Below are 8,308 nucleotides of genomic sequence, written 5' to 3'. Positions count from 1 at the left end.
CGAATTAGGGCAGTATTTTGAAGGCGACGAGTCTAATGCGACCCTACCCATCACTACCAAGGGATTAACTATAAAGGGAATTCTTGATGGTGGTGCGGGAGTTAGCATCGTTACAAAAGATTGTTGGGAATCCATGGGAAAACCCCGCCTCAGTGTTACTAACATTGTGGTAAAGATGGCAAATGGTACCATAGCCAAACCTATGGGGATGCTCAAGGATCTTAAGATCAAAGTTCTAGGACACAAGGTACGACATACGTTCATTGTAATGGATTTCTCTAAACACCTTATGTCATATGAAATGATTTTAGGACGACCATTCATGAGGGAAGCACAAATGGTTCATGATTGGTCTAAAAATCATGTCTATTTGCAATTCCAAGACTCTGTCCTTAGAGTGGATTTGGTGACTGGTAAGGTACACCCCTTAGGGAGTAAAACCATTATTGATCATCGCTCTGACACCACAGTTCACTCGGCCCCACTACAATATTGTTACACTTGTAAGAAGGATACAGACATTGGCCAAGATTCTCCTTATATGGATATCCTACCTGGGATGACTGAGTCGGACAATGTGGATTGGGTCCACCTAGCATCAACCATAGACACTTGGGAAATAGGGGGACGACCTGGGTAACACCTGAGGGGGATGAAATGCCTGTACCCTTAAATATGCTACAAGCAATGCATATCGCTTCCGACAAGACTCATCCTAATGTAACGAAGAAAACATACAAGTGGGTCCCTAAAGCTTCTTTAGTGACCATAGCTAGTGCTAAAAAACAGAAGCCTTGTAAGAAACGTACCACTCGCTCCAAGAAAAGTAAGAAAATGTTGCGATGGATCCCTAAACGACTATTGGAAGCCCAAGGATACTATCAAGGAAATGATCAAATCTGGGTGCCAAAACGTAGATTGTGCTCTTACCTATCACCTGACCCAAGTGAGCCCAATCCCGTAGCTCCAAAACGAATCAATGATCGTGGAAAGAAAAAAATCACAGAATGCTACACACCCGCTCCCGAGCTAGTTTGGGTACCAAAGAAAGAACGATTTGTTCCACCTAGCTCAGGAAGGGGGGAGTCCCATGAAGATTCTAGCTCCTCATGTAATACATCCATAGAGGTAAAAGCCTCTACACAGCCTCCATCTATAGTAGTGGACCTCCATGAAGCTACAAAAGAATCCACACCTCCCAGTGTTCAAGAATCACCTGATGAACCACTTCAAGTTCGATCCTGGGAGAGTACCTTACCACCCTTGCAACTTGACGAGGCACCTAGGGTAATAGAAAACTACTGGCAAAAATCCTCACCTATTACCAACTGGAACAATTGGTTTCAAAGGGTGACAAGCTCATTTCAAACGGTATGATCTACCCAAGGAAGGGGGGAGTGTTTGCTGACAGTCCTCATTCATTTGTTTCCCTCTCAACCTTTTTCCCTGACCTCTCAATCACCAATCTTAGGGAATGTACATATAAAGCTTTATACTCACAAAAATAAAAATAAAAAAAGAGCAAGAGCAATTAGCAAACGAGTATGCACATTAAAAGTCAAAACATTGACTCAGACCTACACATTTACATCCGGTACACTGAAACAGAAACCTATGTCATGACTATTTTAGAGTTGAGTGATTAGCAAAGTTCTCTTTTCCCACTGATGTGCCTCCTAGAGGTATTGTTTGTGTTTCATAGTGTGTACAGGAGCGTGTTGCTATTGATAGGATTTGGACCTTCATGGAACCTTTCTCTCGTTCACACTTCAAATCAAGCGCGACCATCAACACAAACAGGTGTTTTATGTCCATTAGCATTGCCCTTATCTTTTTGCATCCATGTTTGTCTGCTTTGATTGTGATTGGTAGCATAATATTCAGCGCATTGGCTTAGTATCAAACATTTAATTCAATGTAATGTTTTGTCATAATCACTTGTCTAGGTTTAAAAATCAAGCAGTCCGACTAAGATAGTTTGACCAAGTTAGGTGTTAGAAATCTTCTCTTAATACCATGGGGAATGCCTTCCTAATAAGCAATGGTTACTTAGGTTCTTAATCCGATTTAGGCAGCATTGTATGAAATGTACTAGGGCTTTCTAGTGGGCTTAACCCTATTGACCTTTAGCTTAAGTATTATAAAGGGAGTTTACTAATGTGATGAGCCTGGGGAGGGTAACAGTGTTATATGACCCCCCAAAGTTACAAAATTAAAATGTTGAAAATGAACAAACAAAAAATCAAAGTGCCACAATGTAAAATTTTAAGCTAGAAGAGAAATCTCAGCTTGATTTAGTACTTCACTCACATGTATCGCCTATGGTACTAGAGCCCTAGAGGTTCCCAGTGTGGGCGCTTTTCCTTGAAAAGCAAAAAACCCAAGGCATACAAAATAAGCACACACATCATAATTGAATCAATGTGAAAAGACTTTGGGGGGTCAAAGAAAAGGTAATCAGTCAGGCGATGATTTCATGAGAAATTCCTTTTATGGTAGCTTAACTACAAGGTTTTCTAGATATAGCCTCTAGTCAGCCCTCGAACATGAATACTTTGCTCTCGCGATTAAACAACTTAATTGACCACAGAAAATTAAGAAGCTTACCCATGGTATTAATATTAGATCTCTAGTGCCTTTCGACCGTCAAATTAGCGACCCCAGACTTGTTTAATTTTCTACCTTTACATCTGTTTATGCATTTGATTACATTGCAATTTAATGTTCATTGCTAACAAATTGTTTGAAATTCTTTTACCAATCAATTTGTCTACCTAAAACTGCATATGCTTTTTAAGAGAATGCAATTACTGTGCCAATGTTGTTGGATTTTGCAGTGACTGAAGAAGGCTAAGGACATTCATCTCAAATGCTCTTGCACCTCGACGAACCAGCTTCAAATCAATAGCTTCCGAGGACGGAATCTACATCAGGAAGGGGGGCATGTTAACCCTCACGGCTCACGGACACCCCATCACCTACGACGGACGCGTATTATGTATTTGGTAGAGTCAGGTACCGAGCTTGTCGGTCCAATAGGGAAAGGTAGAGTGATCGTCGATGAGAGGCGCACTCTAACTGGGACATTCAAGGGATTAGTTGGCTAAGCATGGGCGCCCAAGTGTGAATGGGGTGAGCTCCTATAAAAGCCAACTAAACCTAATTTTTACTCATTCTCTCATTTGTGCAATAGAAGAGTGCTCTTGCTCCATCTCCATCTTCTTCTTCTTCACCTCCTTGTGTGTGTGTGTGTGTGTGTGTGAGAGAGAGAGAGAGGGAGAGTGTGTGTGCGATCGAGCATTACGAAGGCACGACGGCGGCGAAGCGGTTGAGCGCGGCACGACTGCAGCTTCTTCTTCATCGCGGCGAGGAATCCACCACAAAGGCGAGCGTAGAGCGGTGAGTGACACACCCTTTGTTCTCTTGAGCTTGCTAGTTTAGGCTTGTTGTGTGCTTGGAGCCATTTGTGGCTCGCATACGGTGTATTGGCAAGTCCCTTGCTTCGACAGTGCGGCAAGGAGCGCACAGCTATGCCGAGGCAGTGAGAGTTGCTAGGGTAAAGAGCAGGAAAGTGAAGAGAAAACTAGAGTTAGGCTTGTTGAAGCCTACAGATTATGTAATGTGGCGACGGCCAGGTGTTTGGTGTACCAATCAAGGATGGGGCCAAATGTGCGGAGGGTGGATCTTGCCGAGGTAAGGCCTTTAATTGATTATACTCCTTGGGAGTTACCTGTTTGTGAGATGTTTATGTCAATTATGGAGGAGCTTGTCAACAAAGATGAGCCTTTGGTCAAAAGAAACTTGTGCGCAAAAGAGTTGGCATATGCCAAGTGCCCAAAGCAGCTTGAAGAAATAGGGCTTGTTCTTGTGGGGTGCTTGTACGATAGGGTGGCAAATTGTGGCCTAGTTGTGGGTGCCAAAAGCATGGAATTGGATGACAAAAATGGGCAAGATGATGGTCCAGCTCTTATAGAGCAAAGAGATGATGGAGATGCTGATACCGAGTCCACTTATCGTGATGATGGTGATAGCACCAGCTCCAGCTTTTGGGTGACGAGTAAAGAGAGTAGCTTCGATGATGGATCCACTTTCTATGGTGAGGAGACGGTTTTTGAGGAGTCTGTGTTGGTAAAGGTAAAGTTAGCTTGTTATATGCATAAAGATGTGGTGGTAGCTACCACAAACGAAGAGCAGGTAAAAGTGTCGGAGTTTGGGAATGAAGATATGCAGGTGAGGGACACCATGTTTATGACGATTCTTGTCAAGGTAGCTTTGGAATATGCTTTGGTTGTGCGGCATGTACAGGGGTTTCCCAAGAAGGAGAAAGCTATTGTTAGGTATGAAAAGAGGAGAGGCCACAAGTATGGAAGGCAAGGGGATTGAGTGCAAATAGATGATGCCTTGGGTACAGATTCTTTTGGATAGGTATGCTTGGATGATGAGGATGATTGGGGACTTGATGACCCAGTGGGTGAGATGGATAGAGAAGCATAGGTGCTCATTGAGAAAGATTTTGTGAGGATACATGTGATGCGAAGGCTAGCCCCTCCACAGGTGGAGGTTCTTTTGGGAGAGGAAGAGTCTGCTTTTATGGTTATGCCTACAAAGGCTGCTGGGGGAGAGTATGCATATCAACCACAATGCCCTTCACAGGTCAGTCTACATGGTTAAGAGACAAGATTGGATATATCCAGTGAAAGTGGTGATATGTATGAGCATGATGGTATGCTTGATGATGTTTTGTTTGTGATGGACGGTTGTCTTGTGGATGCTTGGCGAGAGGGAGGTACGCTAACAGCAAGCTATGTGGACAATTGGCTGTGTGCGGGAGTGCAACACTACAGGAAGATGTTGTTAGCGAGTGAAGATGACCAATGGCAGGTGTTTGATCCGGGTGGATGATAAAAGGTAAAGGAGGGGGCGTGGGCAACCCACCTAAAGTATCAGTGTGTGGAGGAGATGAAACTTTGGTACATTCTGTACATGGGATTGTGGTTTTGCCAATGCTTTGAGTTGTCAGTTTGGTGTGCAAGTTTCTAAAGTTATGTAAATATGCTTTTGGTTGAACATAAATGTTCGACGAGGGGGCTAGGCAATGATGGTCCAGCCAAAGTTGTTCCAAGCTGGAAAGAGGTCAATGTCAGGCTAAGGCTACAAGCCCTGGGCAAACCAGTGGCAGCGGGAATGTATGCTTAAAGCTATTTTTTAGGTCAAAATGGCTCCAAGATGGTCCAGATGGGGTAGCAAGTGAAGGTTCTCAAAGTGCCAAGTTGGTGCTCTGGAATGTAGTGTTTGCTAGGCTCTAGAAGCCGATAAAGACGGCTCATCAAACGGAACCCCGATGCTCAAGATATTGCAGTTCAAAGTTGAAGGTTAAACCGAACAGGTGAATGCAGATGGTTATCCCACTTTTTGGGCTCTTGGTTCAAGGTTATGACAAAGCCTAAAGATGAAGGAATTTGCACGGCTCAAATCCAACGGGGTGGATTTTTAGCCAGTCCTTACGGTGAGGCAATCGGATCAGTAGGCACCAAGTTGCAAGCAGTTGAAAATTAGGGGAGGAAAAAAACAATTTTTTTGTTTTTTTAAATTTGTGAGATTTGGAGGGCCATGGCCTATCCAGCTGCCACATGGCATGCCATAGTCCCATATGCACAAGGTAGGCATGGCTACAAAGTGTATAAGGGCCAAAAGTAGTGCCCCTTATAGACATCACTTGGGTGAGGCGCTCCCTTGGAGCTCGTGGTGATGGCGGGCCTGTGGAGGCATTGCCTGTGTCGAGGTTGATGGCGCAGAGCGGCGCGACCGTGATTTTGGGAGGAAAGGTGGTGGTCGGTGGTAGGCGGCTGGTCGTGACGCTATTGTAGCACACAATGATGACATGGCACTTTCATTGGGGTTGAATCCCGTGGCCCTTGAAGGCCCCTTTTTGAGAGCAATGGACGAGGATACTAGCGATATCGCTATAGTGCCTTCCCGGCATAAAGTAGAGGGCAGTCCCACGTTGGAGGAGAAAGAGAGTGTGAGAGAGAAATAAATCTGGAGGCCATTCCAAGGGCCGAGCAAATCGATGGCCGGGCAAAAGGCAGTTGAAGTACCAAAAGGGAGCCCATAAGAGAAAGAGAAAGGAAAGGTGCCCGAGGTCTTTTGCATAAAGAGGAGCATGGAGAAAGAGAGAGAGGGAGTTCTAAAACAAAATGGGAAAGATGTCCGGGCAGAGAAGGACTAGAAGGGAATAGAAGAGACAGGGAGAGTTCAAGGGCAACCCAAGCTCCATACCGGCCAAAGTGGGGAGATGAGGAGAAAGTGGGTCAAAGGCCCAAAAGGGTAAATTCAGAGGTGAAAGGAGGTAAGGATGGGGGGGGGGGGGGGGGGGGGGGAATGAATAAAAAATAAAAATAAAAAAGCCTAGGGGCACTAGAAACATCACTAGTGCACCCCTCCCCCCCCCCCCCCCCCCCCCCCCCCCCCCCCCCCCCCCCTCAAGCACAAGCCAAAGAGAGAGCAAATGGAAGTAAAGCGGCTCCCCGTTTCCTAAGTTTCCAAATTGGGGTGTCGGATGGGCCAATTAGAAAGCAAATTCCAAAGTTGAAGACCCCCCACTATAAAAGCCATTTCTTAATGAAATGGGGGCTTTTTTTGTGCCGTTTGAAGCCTACATAGTGGAGTCTTTTGGTAGAGGAGTGTGCCTGCCAATTCCCTTTCTAATTTCCTTTGAAAATGGCCATTGTGATGGAATTTCAACCTTTGTACATGCCTTTTGAAGCATAATCAAGCCATTGTTACCCTGTTTTGCTGTTGTTTCCCTTCCCCCCCTTCTCTTCCTCCTGCTCTTGTGTTTCCTTGTGGTGCCGGCAATGTGGATGTGTATGCACCCGCCCGCGGACTGACGATGTTGTGTGTGAGAGGGTGAGATTGAGCAAATGTGTTTGTGTGTGTGTGTGTGTGTGTGTGTGTGTGTGTGTGTGTGTGTGTGTGTGTGTGTGTGTGTGTGTGTGTGTGTGTGTGTGTGTGTGTGTGTGTGTGTGAAGGGTAGAGACAGACCGTGGCAATAGGTGTGCATTGTGTGGTGGACTTGTGGAGTGTGTAAGCATTGGAAAAAGAGCAGGCGGTGGTCTGCTAGTGTAAATTGTGTTTTTGAAGGTGTTTTTTGAGAAGATAGGGGTATTGTGGATACCCTGAGCTACATAGAGGCCTTTGTTGTTGTGCCGGGTGTGTTCCCCTATTCCCTATGCACAATTTTGAGTCTCTTATTTTAGAAAAATCTTGGCTTCCAAGAAAAGAAGCTCTAATCTTGACTCACTACCCTTTCTTCTCTAGACATACTCCTTCTTTCCTAAACTCTTTCTACTCCTTCTCTTCTAAAAATACTGCTTTCTTGAGGGTCAACTCTTATCTCTTAGAAATATACTTGAGGCTTAAGTTTCCCATATCAACCTATCATTTTTAAGTGAATAAAAGCCATAATTAATAGTTCCAGAGTCCGATTTTCAATCCGATCATTCCATTGGAATGCTTTATGACTTAACAAAATGCAAACCTTAAATATTTAGAAAGTAAATGAAATAATTTTATTGAAAAACATTGGGTACATTTTAATCTCCCCAAGGTAGGGATTTGAGATGTTCTCATCTCAAATAAAATTCAGGATACTCCTACTCTAATTACTGTCTTGACCATCATTATACTTAGTCTGCTTCAGTTGTTACTATTGCTCCATTAGTCAAACGTGGAGAAGTGTTTCGATAAATGTCCCAAATCTCCACATTCAAAGCATCTAACATTCAAGCATGGAGGATCTTTCACATTAGTAGCATAATCTCTCTGTGGTTGTCTATCTCTGAAGCTCTTATTTTGTTCAATTCTTCTTGTAATCCCTTGTTCTTTCATTAAGGGTTTAGCTTGTAGTAAACATCTTGTACGGTGGTAGGTTTTAGGGCTTCCAATCACAAGCTAATTGGTTCTCTTAAACCTTGACAAAAGTAAGCTACTTGCTACTCGATGGTCATTGGAGGTGCGTAACAACTCAGCTTTACAAATTTTGAGTACTACTCTTCCAAGGATAAGCTATAATGTTTCAAGATAAAGAAATCGTTCATCTTTATTGCTTCATGGGTAGGGGGTAAGTATCTTTCCTTCACCGCTTGTTTGATTTCCCACCAACTCTGAGAGTTCTCTAATACTCCCATGTCACAATAATGTTGTTTCCACCATAATTTTGCTTTCCCTGAGAGGCAAAACATCCCTAGCATCACTTGATTTGTAGGTGTGGTCCTTGCAGCAGAGAAGTAATCATCCATATTCAATC

The sequence above is a fragment of the Adiantum capillus-veneris genome, chromosome 8 (genome assembly GCF_014529385.1).
Source record: "Adiantum capillus-veneris isolate H3 chromosome 8, ASM1452938v2, whole genome shotgun sequence".
In the NCBI taxonomy this organism is placed as follows: domain Eukaryota; kingdom Viridiplantae; phylum Streptophyta; class Polypodiopsida; order Polypodiales; family Pteridaceae; genus Adiantum; species Adiantum capillus-veneris.
This window is presented reverse-complemented; position numbering follows the sequence as displayed.